This window comes from Nothobranchius furzeri, chromosome 19 (genome assembly GCF_043380555.1).
Source record: "Nothobranchius furzeri strain GRZ-AD chromosome 19, NfurGRZ-RIMD1, whole genome shotgun sequence".
In the NCBI taxonomy this organism is placed as follows: domain Eukaryota; kingdom Metazoa; phylum Chordata; class Actinopteri; order Cyprinodontiformes; family Nothobranchiidae; genus Nothobranchius; species Nothobranchius furzeri.
The window spans coordinates 26,272,625-26,280,124 of NC_091759.1; the positions used below are offsets into that span (position 1 = coordinate 26,272,625).

Sequence of the window (7,500 nt, forward strand, 5' to 3'; positions counted from 1 at the left end):
CTGCCGACCAGATCGGTCCAACTCTCCCTCTGCTCCGAACTCGCTCACCTCCTCCCCCTCCCTCCCCCGCTGCTCCAACACAAGCAGTCAGCAGAGAGGGTGGGTGAAGGCTGCACCTCCTCCAACACCTGCCCCTCCCTGATGCTGCCTCACAGGGTGGAGCTGCTCCATCACGCCAACGTCCTGTCATCACCCAGATGCATGATGGGAGAAAATCTGATAATCTTGATCCTCCTGTCTTTAAATCCAATTTGTATTCATGTTTATAAATAATAAAGTTCAGAATGAAAAACAAGACGACTATAAATTAATAGATAAATGATCATTTTAATACTTCTAATAATAGTAAATTCTGTATTCTGTATGTTTTATTATAAGAAATGAGATGTGGGATCATCACTAAGGGAAGGTTTTCCCATCATGCTCCTGACCGGCTTCAGTTTCATCCCACAACAGGAAAATCACCCCAAACCTGCAGCATTCCCGGTCGGGTCATAACAAAGTCTTTGAAAAAAATGAGACCCAACTCCTTCCAGCTTGACACTCATTCTTAAGGGGTTGGATTGGAGGTTAAACCACCAAATAGTTCCCGAGAACAACCACAGCTGCAGCTCAAAGGGACGGGTCAAATGCTGCGTTACAACACCACACTATACTACACCACACTATGCTACACCACACTATACTACACCACACTATGCTACACCACACTATACTACACCACACTATGCTACACCACACTATGCTACACCACACTATGCTACACCACACTATGCTACACCACACTATGCTACACCACACTATGCTACACCACACTATGCTACACCACACTATACTACACCACACTATACTACACCACACTATGCTACACCACACTATACTACACCACACTTTACTGCACCACACTATGCTACACCACACTATACTACACCACACTATACTACACCACACTATGCTACACCACACTATGCTACACCACACTATGCTACACCACACTATGCTACACCACACTATGCTACACCACACTATGTTACACCACACTATGTTACACCACACTATGTTACACCACACTATGTTACACCACACTATACTACACCACACTATGCTACACCACACTATGCTACACCACACTATACTACACCACACTTTACTGCACCACACTATGCTACACCACACTATAATACACCACACTATAATACACCACACTATGCTACACCACACTAAACTACACCACACTATACTACACCACACTATGCTACACCACACTATGCTACACCACACTATGCTACACCACACTATACTACACCACACTATACTACACCACACTTTACTGCACCACACTATACTACACCACACTTTACTGCACCACACTATACAACACCACACTATGCTACACCACACTATGCTACACCACACTATGCTACACCACACTATACTACACCACACTATGCTACACCACACTTTACTGCACCACACTATACTACACCACACTATGCTACACCACACTATACTACACCACACTATACTACACCACACTATGCTACACCACACTATGCTACACCACACTATACTACACCACACTATGTTACACCACACTATGCTACACCACACTATGCTACACCACACTATACTACACCACACTATACTACACCACACTATGCTACACCACACTATACTACACCACACTTTACTGCACCACACTATGCTACACCACACTATGCTACACCACACTATGCTACACCACACTATATTACACCACACTATGCTACACCACACTATACTACACCACACTATACTACACCACACTATGCTACACCACACTATGCTACACCACACTATGCTACACCACACTATGCTACACCACACTATACTACACCACACTATGCTACACCACACTATGCTACACCACACTATACTACACCACACTATGCTACACCACACTATACTACACCACACTATACTACACCACACTATACTACACCACACTATGCTACACCACACTATGCTACACCACACTATACTACACCACACTTTACTGCACCACACTATGCTACACCACACTATGCTACACCACACTATACTACACCACACTATGCTACACCACACTATACTACACCACACTATGCTACACCACACTATACTACACCACACTATGCTACACCACACTTTACTGCACCACACTTTACTGCACCACACTTTACTGCACCACACTATACTACACCACACTTTACTGCACCACACTTTACTGCACCACACTATACTACACCACACTATGCTATACCACACTATGCTACACCACACTATGCTACACCACACTATACTACACCACACTATACTACACCACACTTTACTGCACCACACTATACTACACCACACTATGCTACACCACACTATACTACACCACACTATGCTACACCACACTATACTACACCACACTTTACTGCACCACACTTTACTGCACCACACTATACTACACCACACTATACTACACCACACTATGCTACACCACACTATGCAACACCCCACTATACTGCACCACACTTTACTGCACCACACTATGCTACACCACACTATACTACACCACACTATACTACACCACACTTTACTGCACCACACTATACTACACCACACTATACTACACCACACTATGCTACACCACACTATGCTACACCACACTATGCTACACCACACTATGCTACACCACACTATACTACAGCACACTATACTACAGCACACTTTACTGCACCACACTTTACTGCACCTCACTATATTACACCAAACTTTACTATACCACACTGTACTGCACCACACTATACTACACCACACTATATTACACCAAACTATATTACACAACACTTTACAGCACCACACTATACTACACCACACTATACTACACCACACTTTACTGCACCACACTATACTACACATCACTATGCTACACCACACTATACTACACCACACTATGCTACACCACACTATACTACACCACACTATACTACACCACACTATGCTACACCACACTATGCTACACCACACTTTACTGCCCCACACTATACTGCACCTCATTATATTACACAACACTTTACTATACCACACTGTACTGCACCACACTATACTACACCACACTATATTACACCAAACTATATTACACAACACTTTACGGCACCACACTATACTGCAACACACTATATTACACCACACTTTACTATACCACACTGTACTGCACCAGACTATACTGCTCCACACTATATTGCACCACACTATACTACACCACACTATACTACACCACACTTTACTGCACCACACTATACTACACCACACTATACTGCACCACACTATGCTACACCACACTATGCTACACCACACTATGCTACACAACACTATGCTACACCACACTATACTACACCACACTATGTTACACCAAACTATGCTACACCACACTATGCTACACCACACTATGCTACACCACACTATACTACACCACACTATACTACACCACACTATGCTACACCACACTATGCTACACCACACTATGCTACACCACACTATGCTACACCACACAATGCTACACCACACTATGCTACACCACACTATACTACACCACACTTTACTGCACCACACTATACTACACCACACTTTACTGCACCACACTATACTACACCACACTTTACTGCACCACACTATACTACACCACACTATGCTACACCACACTATGCTACACCACACTATACTACACCACACTATGCTACACCACACTTTACTGCACCACACTATACTACACCACACTATGCTACACCACACTATGCTACACCACACTATACTACACCACACTATGCTACACCACACTATACTACACCACACTTTACTGCACCACACTATACTACACATCACTATGCTACACCACACTATGCTACACCACACTATACTACACCACACTATGCTACACCACACTATGCAACACCCAACTATACTGCACCACACTTTACTGCACCACACTATGCTACACCACACTATACTACACCACACTATACTACACCACACTATACTACACCACACTATGCTACACCACACCATGCTACACCGCACTATGCTACACCACACTATACTACACCGCACTATGCTACACCACACTATGCTACACCACACTATGCTACACCACACTATGCTACACCACACTATACTACACCACACTATACTACACCACACTTTACTGCACCACACAATACTGCACCTCACTATATTACACCACACTTTACTATACCACACTTTACTGCACCACACTATACTACACATCACTATGCTACACCACACTATACTACACCACACTATGCTACACCACACTATGCTACACCACACTATGCTACACCACACTATGCTACACCACACTATGCTACACCACACTTTACTGCACCACACTATATTACACCACACTTTACTATACCACACTGTACTGCACCACACTATACTACACCACACTATATTACACCAAACTATATTACACAAAACTTTACGGCACCACACTATACTGCAACACACTATATTACACCACACTTTACTATACCACACTGTACTGCACCACACTATACTGCTCCACACTATATTGCACCACACTATGCTACACCACACCACACTATACTACACCACACTATATTACACCACACTATACTACACATCGCTATACTGCACCACACTATACTGCAACACACTATATTACACCACACTATATTACACCACACTTTACTATACCACACTGTACTGCACCACACTATACTGCTCCACACTATATTGTACCACACTATACTATACCACACTATACTACACCACACTATATTACACCACATTATACTGCACCACACCATACTGCACCTCACTATATTACACCACACTTTACTATACCACACTTTACTACACCACACTATGCTACACCACACTATGCTACACCACACTATACTTCACCACACTATGCTACACCACACTATACTACACCACACTATACTACACCACACTATGCTACACCACACTATGCTACACCACACTATGCTACACCACACTATACTACATCACACTATACTACACCACACTTTACTGCACCACACTATACTACACCACACTATACTACACCACACTATGCTACACCACACTATGCTACACCACACTATGCTACACCACACTATGCTACACCACACTATGCTACACCACACTATACTACACCACACTATGCTAAACCACTCTATGCTACACCACACTATACTACACCACACTATGCTACAACACACTATGCTACACCACACTATGCTACACCAACCTATACTACACCACACTATGCAACACCCCACTATACTGCACCACACTTTACTGCACCACACTATACTACACCACACTATACTACACCACACTTTACTGCACCACACTATACTACTCATCACTATGCTACACCACACTATGCTACACCACACTATACTACACCACACTATGCAACACCCCACTATACTGCACCACACTTTACTGCACCACACTATACTACACCACACTATACTACACCACACTTTACTGCACCACACTATACTACACCACACTATACTACACCACACTATGCTACACCACACTATGCTACACCACACTATGCTACACCTAACTATATTACACCACATTTTACTATACCACACTGTACTGCACCACACTATACTACACCACACTATATTACACCAAACTATATTACACAACACTTTACGGCACCACACTATACTGCAACATACTATATTACACCACACTTTACTATACCACACTGTACTGCACCACACTATACTGCTCCACACTATATTGCACCACACTATACTACACCACACCACACTATATTACACCACACTATATTACACCACACTATACTACACATCGCTATACTGCACCACACTATACTGCAACACACTATATTACACCACACTATATTACACCACACTTTACTATACCACACTGTACTGCACCACACTATACTGCTCCACACTATATTGTACCACACTATACTATACCACACTATACTACACCACACTATATTACACCACATTATACTGCACCACACCATACTGCACCTCACTATATTACACCACACTTTACTATACCACATTGTACTGCACCACATTATACTGCACCACACTATACTGCACCACACTATACTGCACCACACTATACTGCACCACAATATACTGCACCACAATATACTGCACCACACTATACTGCACCACACTATACTGCACCACACTATACTGCACCACACTACATTACACCACACTTTACTATACCACACTGTACTGCACCACACTATACTGCACCACACTATATTACACCACACTATACTACACCACAATATACTGCACCACACTATACTGCACCACACTACATTACACCACACTTTACTATACCACACTGTACTGCACCACACTATATTACACAACACTTTACTACACCACACTATACTACACCACACTATACTGCACCACACTATACTACACCACACTTTTGTTTTTACAAGTAAACGATAAAAATACAAAAATGTAAGCTGCAGGAAGCTAATCAGGTTTGGGTGAGCTGATCTACCGCAGAGGTCACTGAGGTCATTTTAGGATTTTCTGAATCAGGTTCTGACTCTGGATCAGTCGACCCTTTTTGTTCCATGATTCTTGTGAAATCGAGGTTTTGAAAACTGTAGTTTGTGTGATTCTGATGAGCCAGACCCGTCTACACCAGGAATCGGATCAGAACTGTCTGAGTAATAAATCCTTATTTTCTGATCTAACACTGCTGCTGAATCTAACGTCTCGATGTCTCAGACTCATCCGTCCTTTCGTCCACAGCAGCTCTGGGAGACGAGACCCAGAGCTGCAGGTAAACAAACACCTGCAGCTGCAGAGTTGGGGCTTATTTATGGAGCTAGTCGATAATCCACCAGATCCAGTTTCTGCTGCAGAACTGAATCCTGATCAGCTCAGGTGAACGACGGTTAGCATCAGAAAATCTTAAATTTACATCAAATGTTAACAGATGAAACAAATTCCTCCTAGAAGATTTAGAATCGGCCCCGGGAAGACGTTCCCGTTTCCCTGCAGCTGTTCCATGTTCCAGAATCAAACACGCCCACTGAGCACATCTCAGGGATGGGCATCCGGACCGGAACCAGAACATTCCAGGTCAGAGTGGAAGGAGATCCAGTTTAGAGTGTTAGAGCTGCTGCTCGGACCCAAACAAACAAACCTGCTGGTTAAGTGCCACCGCGGGCGCAGGTGCTGCTCAAGACAACCATCAAAGTTTCTATTTACTTCTATTGTATCACAAATATGAAGTCCGTTTCTGTTCAGTTAAAGAGAAAAGTGGAATAAAATATCTCAGATTAAATTAGATTAAGATTAACCCAAACAAGTAAAATCTCCAGGATGTTTAAATCATCACTTCAGTGGAGTGAAGTGTGTGTGTGTGTGTGTGTGCGTGTGTGTTTGTGTGTGTTTGTGT

General features: G+C 43.0%; 1 protein-coding gene across 12 annotated transcripts in view; it reads right to left on the bottom strand.

Annotated features, from left to right (window-relative positions):
- pleca (plectin a) overlaps positions 1-7,500 on the bottom strand; it is a 77,792-nt gene that overhangs the window by 58,367 nt on the left and 11,925 nt on the right. For 2 of the 12 annotated variants that reach the window (XM_054745458.2, XM_054745453.2), the window contains exon 1: positions 1-45. This exon is cut by the window's left edge and continues 68 nt beyond it. The exons of the other annotated variants lie outside the window; for them this stretch is intronic. The gene's annotated coding sequence lies outside the window, so the exon portion shown is untranslated. Of the gene's footprint in view, positions 46-7,500 lie in introns of those variants that run through there. 12 annotated transcript variants of the gene reach the window in all.